The following is a 10,314-nucleotide window of genomic DNA, read 5'->3' as shown; positions in this document are numbered from 1 at the left end:
GAAGCAGAGAGAGTAATGCGATGATATAACTCCACATAATGACCCCCCCCCCACACACACACAAGCATGCTTGCGCATACGCGCACACGCGCACGCGCGCACACACACACTCCTTTTCTGGCTTCGTCCTACAGTCCTACAACTGTGATCTGATGGAGACATGCCTCGGCATGTGCGTTCAGCTGCTGAGGCAAATTCAAGTACAATTGCACATGCTGAGTAAAGAGAGAGAGGGAGAGAGAGAAAGAGAGAGAGAGAGAAAGACCGGGGGACTGTCAAGGACAGCTCTGTTTGAAGTTGGTGGTCCACTCCGCAGGCAGTTCTTTGTTTCAAGAATTACAATTTCCGATTAAGGGCACAAGTCATCGTGCACGTGGTTAGCGGCCATTATACCGAGTTTGAGTAAACCTGGCTGTCCATCCGCAGCCTCACATGTGTTCAGTATATGTCTGAACAGTACTCAACAGTATTTACTTGGGATTTCTATGTTTTATTAAGGCTTATCTGTGTTGGCAGGTTAGACGTAGAGACGTATTATTATTCACAACAACACCCAGCGGCAGGCGACGCGCAGACTGGAGACATAGACAAACAATATCACTTATCAATATCGCTCTATCTCTCCGTGTGTCTGTACTGTATGCCTGTCTTGCGTTCCTGTCTGTCTGTCTGTCTGTCTGTCTGTCTGTCTGTCTGTCTGTCTGTCTGTCTGTGTATAGTGGAGTAACACTTTGCTTAAAGGTCGGGTCTATAATGCATTATAATCCCATTCATAATGCATTATAATGCACTTACTGTATAAGGCTTTATATCACTCAACTACCATACTTAGTCAGTTATAAAGTGTCTTTATACATATTGTTATAAGTTCTTGTGCATAATTATAAACATTTATAATGAGTGTTATAAAGCCTTATAAGGGCATTGTAATTGTAATTCTATAATGCATCATAGTCCCGACCTTTAAGTAAAGTGTTACCGAGAGTATCCATCACATCTGTTTTGTCTATATCTCCATGGGCCCTAATTGAATGTCAGATCACCATAGTGACCATCTGTTCAAAATCAAATATCACTTGTGCCTGTATATTCCCCAACCTTAAGGTAACATATACAGTAGAAACAGAAAAGTCAAATTGTCAGTGCTTCAGTTGCAATCCATAACTTTAATGTCCTACGCTGGATTTGAGCCCTGGTCTCGGGCTAATCTTCTACCGCTCTTCCAAGACGGAATGCCTGCTTGGCCCAGGGGAGATACAGTATGGGGTTAAGAGCTTTGCGCAGGGCTACTTTGGCAGCCAGTAGGTCTAAATGTCTCAATGGAAGAGTAGGGACTAGGGACACAACCTCCAACTCCTGCAGATGCCAGTTATATATTGTATCAACATACTCTACTGTACAGATTGGTCAAAATGGCATTATATTCTTTCAAATAAGTTCCAGATTGCAGCTTTAATATAACTGAGTGTAACAATGTATACCGGTAGTTAAACACTCTCAGAGCTAACACTGAAAATTGTACTGTGTAGAATTATTTCATGTAGGCTACTATATGAAAATGTTAAGTCATACATTACAAGCTTGGGGTTTAAATGGTAAATTGCTATAAGGTATGCCATATGACATACAGTACTGTATGCCAGGCAGAAACATGAAATGTATATTTTGAGGCATAGAGACCATTTGTTTTAATAGTACGTATATCATGGAAAACATCTCTAGGAAATGTTCATGTAAAGTATCTGCAAGGAAGTGGCCACATTCATATGGTCAGTTCATTCACAATTTTCCAAAGCATTTCTGGCTGGGGCTCTATCTCTTGTCCATGTTTCTGTCTGTCCGTTTTTCTATATTTTCATCTTTACCTCTCTGTCTTTTCTGTTTGTTTTGCCTAAACAGTCAAATCCTCCGTGCTAATTTATCCATTTCAGTCAGATAACTCACAAATAGATTGAAACAATATCATAGAACGAATAAATTGAACCAATATTATAGAATGAGAAGACAAGTGTGTATGTAATATTTTATCTTGGCGTTCAGGCTCTGCTACATTTTTCTCTCTGCTCAGCACAATTAGACAACCATCATTAACCATTAAGAGCAGGGAGATAGATATACAATAACAACCCCCCATGGGGAACAGAACCAATAGCAGAGCCCACTGGTGGTGCTGGGGTGGCGGTGTGAGCAAACAGCCACAAAACAACAAACCAGGGACAAATACAGCGGATTGAACGCATATTTAGGTCGAGCTTAAATAACCCGCCCAATTGGTCAGCTGATTGCCACGTATGACGTATGGGTCTTGCATAACACTGTATACACCCACATAGTAATGAGCATGTGTGTAACCTCTCGAGTATATACTGCCTGAACTAACCTCACAAGCTACGTATCATTTGTACATTTCTTCACTCTCTGAGTTGAATGGGGATTTTCACTGTGTATCTTCCCTGTCATTCTTGTCATCTTTTCTCTAACCACCTTATTCCAGTGCATATCCATGGCTCTCCACCCGTCCATCAATCGTCCATCAAGAAGAAAAACACTGCGTTTGAAATGTGGTCTTCAAAGTAAATCCCGTGTGAATGGGAGAACATGGTGTGGTGGACCTTTCGGCTTCATTTAACTCCCTGCCCTTGCAATGCCATGCGCGCCATATTTCTGCCCCCACTCCTCCCTCTCCCTGTGCCATAGCTCTCCATGTCTGAGAGACAGGGTGCTGAGAGCTGTGGTCACTGTGTGAGCCTGGTGGCCTGCAGGCCCTGTTCTGCTGCTGTAGTCATTCAGTGAGGCCGCGTCGTGGTTTCTCCCACGCACACACACAGACCCGCTTCACACATGCATGCAGGCACACGCAGGCACGCACACACACACAGTCGCACGAGCGCGAGTGCACACACACACACACACACACACACACACACACACACACACACACACACACACACACACACACACACACACACACACACACTGGGTATCCACCCCCACACTGTGTAGTGTAGACCCTGGAGGAGCCCCCCTCTCTTTCTGTCTTTGCTGAGTTTTCCACCTCCTCTCTCTCTCTCTCTCTCTCTCTCTCTCGCTCTCTCTCTCTCTCTCTCTCTCTCTCTCTCTCTCTCTCTCCTCACTCCCAGCTGTGTGTTATACTGCTATGGAATATAAGTAGCAACCGGCTGGCTATAAATATCTCGCCTGCCCACCCAGGACTGTTAGGATTATTATTTTTCTTATAATCACTGTGGTCTTTCTAGAAACCCAACAGATTATTATTTGGCTTCTTTCACTCCCCCGCTGCTGGTCTCTGTGTAAGCAGTTAGCAAGATGGCTACGCTGGTCTCTGTGTAAGCATTTAGCAAGATGGCTATGCTGGTCTCTGTGTAAGCAGTTAGCAAGATGGCTACGCTGGTCTCTGTGTAAGCAGTTAGCAAGATGGCTACGCTGGTCTCTGTGTAAGCATTTAGCAAGATGGCTATGCTGGTCTCTGTGTAAGCAGTTAGCAAGATGGCTACGCTGGTCTCTGTGTAAGCAGCTAGCAAGATGGCTATGCTGGTCTCTGTGTAAGCATATGTAGAGAAGACACTGGAACAGCTCGGACAATTGAAGGCTATTTTATTAAGGTGCTAAGTACAAAAAAGCATTGCAGAGGGAAAACACAAGAGGCCAACCGGGTGTTCACAGGAGATAAAAAATGACTTAAAAGTGTATTGAAGGTGCTTCTAGATCAGCGGGAATGTAGAATGTAGAAAAGGAACAGGAGATCCGAGCACTCCAAAAATGTGGCGGAGAGGAAGTGAAGTTAAAACAAAATGTATTCTATAAAAATTGCAACATGTGTCGGATGGTTAAGGTCTTTATCAGGGCGATCAGGCCCATTATTCCGATGTGCTGTTGGTCCAACTGGCCCTATTATAACTAACCCTATCCCTAACCCTAACCCTGACCTCACACTAACGTTTGTCGGACTGTTGAGACATCGGAATAATGGGATGTCAGAATTATGAGCGGACCCCTACGCTGGTCTCTGTGTAAGCGGTTAGCAAGACGGCTACGCTGTGTTTCTGCACCAGGACCTTCTCCTTTGGGCTGACTGGCGACATGGTATGTTCCATGGAGTGGGACTGTCACAAGGCTGGATGGATGGATAGATGTACAAGCTCACAACATGTTGCGAATGCACCAGAGTGCATTCACCAGAGCATAAATTACACAGATAGGCATACTGATTGATTGATTGATTGATTCAGTCAGTTAGTCATTGGTTGACTGATGCCTTGATAAGCACCGCAGCTGACCATGTAAACAGGCATCTCAGGGGAACTCGCTCAGTCTAAGACAGGGAGGGAGAGAGAGAGAGAGAGAGAGAGAGAGAGAGAGAGAGAGAGAGAGGGGAGAGACAAGTAAGAGAGTAAACTCAGAGACAAAGAATCAGAAGGAGAGAAGGAGGGAGACGTACAAGTAGGGTTGGGCGGACAGAAAGTGACACAGAACGACAAGTAAAGGCTCAGTTATACTTAGTTGCGTGTCAGTATCGCGCGTCGAAAATAGACGATCTACAAGCTCAGAATGCGTTGTAGATCGGCTACGTACAAATCAGCCTTAAGTCAGCAAGGGAATAGCATGAAGAGAAGAGGTGGGCTTCAGGAACGCCGGTAAAAGTGAAGAAGAGGCTCTGATTTTATTTTATTTTCCGGCGAGGAGATTGGTGTGTGAGTGTGTGTGTGTGTGTGTGAGTGTGTGTGTGTGTGTGTGTGTGTGTGAGTGTGTGTGTGTGTGTGTGTGTGTGTGTGTGTGTGTGTGTGTGTGTGTGTGTGTGTGTGTGTGTGGGGGGTGCGTTGGTGGCTCCCAGTTGTTTATAGATGGATCTGTTCCCTGTGCTGTGCTGCTGCTGCATCGGCCCTACAGCTGGGGACCAGCTGTCTGAATCCCAGCTCCCCTCATCTGTTCTATCCATCCAACCGTCCCGTCCTTCCCCTCCCTCTCTCCCTCCTTCCCTCCTTCCTTCTCCCTCCCTTACCGTCACTCTTCCACCCTTCCCCCTGCTTCCTTCGTCGTCTCTCCTCCGTAAAAAAAGGAGTTCAAAGAGATATTTGTGGTCGGGGTGGGGAGGGGGCATTACTAACCTGATACAGTGGCCTGATACACAGACAGACAGACAGACAAACAGACAGGCAGCAGAGGATGAAGAAGAAGAGGAAGAAGGAGAATGAGAGAATACGAGAGGAGAGTGAGATGTGACATGGTATCCGGGACGGAGAGAGAAAGGTGTGCGGGGCTGAGAGTAAGGGAGGGAGGGATGGAGGGAGAGGGGGTGGAAGGTAAGCGGAGCAGAGGGCGGAGGAGAAGAGACAAGCAGGGTTTCAGGAAACCACAGGTATGTGTGCAGGATGGCGGGTGGGTGGCCCAGAGAGAGAGAGAGAGAGAGAGCGGGAGGGAGGAAAAGTAGGAACGGAGAACGCTGGAGTGGGCGAGTGAGCTGGATGACTCACAAATGGTGCTAAATAGCTTTTTGGTGCACCTATCCTGAAGGTGCTAATAGCACCTTTGTCAAATGGTGCTATATAGAACCATTAGAGGTGCCTAAAGAACCAGTGGAGAACCTCTATAGAACCATACAGGAGCTGTACAGGTTATTTGAATGGCAGCAGTGCTATACAGCAGTGTGACACTGTACACTGTCAAATCAATAAAAATGTGTTTATTTCATTTTGGAGTGTATAAATGTAACCAAATGTAACCACGGTTCCATTTGGTTCCATTTGTAAAGACTCAGGGGTTACACAGGGTTACAAATACTGTAGAATAGATACATTAACACTGAGGATTTTACTGTGTAGCAGCTAAATGGGAGGGGAAGGAAAGACTCTCTTGTGCGTTCAGTCACCAGCTCTCTCTCCCCCTCTCTCCCCTGTACACTGTAAACTCCTCAGTGTTTACTTAACTCTGAGAGTGTATCACCTGAAGGTTGACGGTTCAAATACCCGCTGGCCGGTGTCCAGTAGTGAATAAGCGATGCTCTCCACTTACTGAGTCTGTGTGCTCTTGAGCAAGTGGAGCTGCTCAGTGGATAGTGGCACACAGTCAAACTAGAGTACATTTTGCTCTGAGAGAAAGTAAAAATTGGCCCAATTGGACCCCAAAACATTTATGTGAATTGTCGTTGATGTAATTAACGACAATGACCGGATGGCTTGCCTCACTAAACAATTTAAATGCTTACAACCCACCAACCCCAGCAGCTTCTCTGTCGTCTACTCTACCGCCTGATTTATGCCGAAAACAACAGATCAGTAGCTCACACACGTTTACACCAAAGGACCACAATGGAAATAACTGCATAGGATCTGTGTCAGTAAAGAATTCATCAATCAATCAATCAATTCATCAACCAATCAATCAATCAATCTCAACACGTTACAGATGAGCTTGTAGATCAGCTACAGCGCAACACTGCTGTACGACAGAGCATTTTGTTGCTGTCGGCTGGAAACCTTGTATGTCCAAAAGCATTCCATCTTTATTACTATTTAAAAAATTATATAAAACACAACACGTTGTGAGCTTGTAGCGCGGCTATTTTCACTACTTTTGTGCAACACTTGTATGATGAAGTAGGGCATTAATTTACCAAAAAAATTAAAAAGTTGCAACATGCCATGGAGATGGGTTGTTTCTTCCCAACAGCAACAATTTTGCGTACTACTGTTCTTTTTGCGTTCTGGTTTCGGTCCCACGTCTCCTGTGTCCTGCTCTGCCCCTTCTCTCTCCTGTGCTCTTTCTCCGCCATATCGCAGTGTCGAGGTGCGCTTTTTAAGCACCCGGCCCGCAGTGACCCCGCTGTCTGTCATCAGTCACTCCGCCTGTGTAGCAACAAGGGATCAACGTTTCACTCTGCCATTCAGCCTGGAATATGTGTGAACCCAGAGTCGGGAGACTTCCTCAGCCCACAGTTTACAGTACAGAAATATGTTAGGTGTGAGTCAACGGGGGTTGAAACATGGGTTACGGTGTTGACTGCAAAACCCACAGACCTAATGCTTAGTAAACACCAGTTTAGAGCAAGGTAGTCCCTAAACTTTCAATGCCCTGTAACCCTAATGACACATTGTATAGTCTACCTACCCCCTCAACCTAGACTCATCATTAATAGTTTATTTGTTTCTTTTTTTCTTTTTTCATGTGATGGGCCATGGGTCCATCACATCGGCTCCCAGCCGATGATTTAAGAAGCCCGGGTTATTGTATTGTATTCTATTGTATTCTATTGTATTCTATTCTATTCATGGATAATTGTAGTCTGACTTTGTTCCTATTAGTCTTTCCTTATTTATTATCACTTCGAATGAAACAATCTCTGTTGCGTGGCTTAGTGCTCAAAGCACTAAGGAGAATGGCGAACATTTGCTAGCGTGTGAATATGTAAAACCTTTTAACGTTGACCGTCCAACAGTACCTTTGACTTCAACTTCAATACAGGATATTGTTTGTCTGTAGTTTGCACTTTAGTCATGATGCTGCGTTCCAGGCAGTATCTGTCTTAAAATTGACATTAAAGAGAATAATAATTAAGTAAAGGTTTTTAAGCAGTTAAGTTGTGGCAGTGCTGTGCGTCAGTGAGCAGGGCTTACAGTAAATTACAGTGATATCTCAGTTCGTACCATCAGCCCCAATCACATTACAGCAGCTGTGAGGAATTTCTACAGTCTGGGTAAAAAGCGATGAAAAAAAAACGCGTGAGGTGGGGGTGGTGTGCGTGGGTGTGCGTGCGTGTGGAGAAGGGGGGCAAAGAGGAGGGTCTCAGTTTTAGGGGAGGGGGTTACAAAAACAAAGGCAGAATTTAAAAAACAAAGTTTACCAACGAAGGAAAACAACAGGCACAGAAAAAAAGTTGGTGGGTGAAGAAAAAAAAGAAAAGAAAAAAAAGAAAGAAAATGAGGTAAAATCTTGGCTGTGGTTGGCTCGTTGCCAGAGCCCCGCCTCCTTCCCCCACGCCCCCCTCCCTCCTCCGTCTCTGGCCCTAACACAACAGAATCCCCCACAAGCCCAGCCACATCAGGAACGGCTGGCTACATTATAGCTGCCATTATCGTCTCCCAAGTCATAACAGCCCGAGAACACCCACCTCGACTGCTGGCCTGCCAGGAGGGGGAGGGGCGAGAGAGAGAGAGAGAGAGAGAGAGATGGAGTGAGAGAGGGAGGGAGGGAGAGGGAGAGGTCGTAGGAGCAGGAATGAACCAAGAGGGAACGAGAGAGAGGGTGGAGGAGAAAGTGTGAGAGGGAAAGAGAGAGAGATACCGGCCAGGGGAATAAAGAAGGGGACAGAGCGAGAGAGAGAGAGAGAGAGAGAGAGAGAGAGAGAGAGAGAGAGAGAGAGAGAGAGAGAGAGAGAGAGAAAGAAAGAAGAGAATCAAGAATCAAGGAAAGAGAGTGAATGTAGGATAGTGTAGGGAGAATGAGTGAAAGGGAAAAGAAAGAGATACAGAGGCTGGGGGAGAGAGACAGGAACAAAATACTTTCAGATGAGTGTTTATATGGTCCGACGTGTTCCAAAGATGTGTTGGAGTTTTCGGTTGGCTGTTTTATGTGTGTGTGTCATGTCTACGTCAATAGATGGATTAGATATCTCTCTCACACTCTCACTCTCTCACACACACACAGTATCCACACACACACATACACACACACACAAACAAACACACACACACACACACACACACACACACACACACACACACACATGCACTAACACACGTGTGCCTGTGAGCGAACTCACGCACAGTCACATACAGAAGGGAAATGAGACTAAGAACACAGGGCATGTCATAAATTGATCCTTTTAACAAGGGGCCAATGTGAGCGCTGTAGTTTAGTGTTACATGGCCATAGAGTAGAATAGGGAGTGGAATGGACAGGCAGCAGAATGGGGCTGTAGTATCACGTCCTTTGTCCAACAGAGCCATTGACCTGTGGAAGTATCTGTCCTCTAAAAGAGATGTCCCCAGTGGGAGGAGGGCCAAATGAAATCACTGGGGAAGTCCTAGTTGTGCAAGTTGTACTAAACTGAACCAAAGTACCTTTTTTTTATATAATAACACTGACCATAATGTGTGTGTGTGGGGGGGTGGCATACTGTGTCCCAATCACGCACTTAACATTTTGTCAGTGTTGTTGGGGACCCAAGGGTCGAGTGTGAAGTTGAGCGCATATTGAGAACGCTGCAAGCAGCCATACCGCCGCGGTTCTATCCAACGCTGCAAGCAGCACTTCGGGGGGCCAAGCAATCGAACAGGCATGCGTTGCGAACGGCCACACGTTCCGAATGGCCACGCACCACAAACGGGCTCCGCACTATTTCACATAACTGGGTTGATATTATATTACACGAAAAGTAGAAGTAGCCACCTATATTACTACCACTGTTATTGTTGACTTTTTAGGTTGACTTTACTTTGGTTCTGTTGACATACAGCAGTGACAAGCCTCTTTGGGTGATGTGTGGTGGGGTTGGTTTAGTGGTGGTCAGGGATGCCTGGAGGAGCACAGTGAGCCACAGTAAAAACCTCCAAAGTCCCAAGACCCATTGCTTCTGCTTTTATACAAACATAATAAAACATTATAAAAAATATTCTCAGTCAGTTTCTCTCGGGATTAGAACAACACAATGGTGCAACAATGCAGCATACCAAGTAAACAAAAGTGCATAACCGCATAGTAATTATAATATAATATAATAACTTTATTTATATAGCACCTTTCAAAAACAAGTTACAAAGTGCTTTTTTTTTTGTCAAAGTATATATTGAGTCAAAGTGTATGTAATCCTGGTCAAATATTACACAACTACAAGTGAAAGTTGCTCAAAAATGTTTAAAAAGTACATTGTCCAGAAATTCTACATTGTCCAGAATTTGTTTTCAAGAAATCAAGAAGTTTTCAAAGAAATCTCAATAAAAGTGAAAATAGCTGATCTACAAGCTCACTAAGCGTTGCGATGCGACGCGTTGTGAGCTTGTAGATCGGCCAATTTCACTATATTCAATAGTGGTGACGATGTAGTACGATGCACTTTTTCCCTTCCTAGAGATGTTTGTGGAGTCAAAAGTACAGGATTTGTCTTTGAAATGTAGTGGAGTGAAAGTCTCCAAAAGTATCCAAAAATACAAATACTCACGTAAGGTACAGATAATTTACTTAAGTACAGTACTCAAGTAAATGTACTTCGTTACTGTCCACCATTGAAAATAGGACCTCAGTAGAAAATAGATCATTTCTGTCGAAACGACCCGTTGCCCTACACTTTGTTGCAGATGC

The 10,314-nt window shown here is 44.8% G+C and overlaps 1 protein-coding gene across 3 annotated transcripts in view; it reads left to right on the top strand.

The window, feature by feature from the left end:
- gli1 (GLI family zinc finger 1) overlaps positions 1–10,314 on the top strand; it is a 56,342-nt gene that overhangs the window by 21,142 nt on the left and 24,886 nt on the right. The window lies entirely within an intron of this gene.

Source organism: Gymnoscopelus braueri (assembly GCF_963280865.1).
Source record: "Gymnoscopelus braueri genome assembly, chromosome: 3".
NCBI lineage: Eukaryota > Metazoa > Chordata > Actinopteri > Myctophiformes > Myctophidae > Gymnoscopelus > Gymnoscopelus braueri.
The sequence above is the reverse complement of the archived record's forward strand: the minus strand, read 5'-3'. Positions and strand labels throughout refer to the sequence as shown.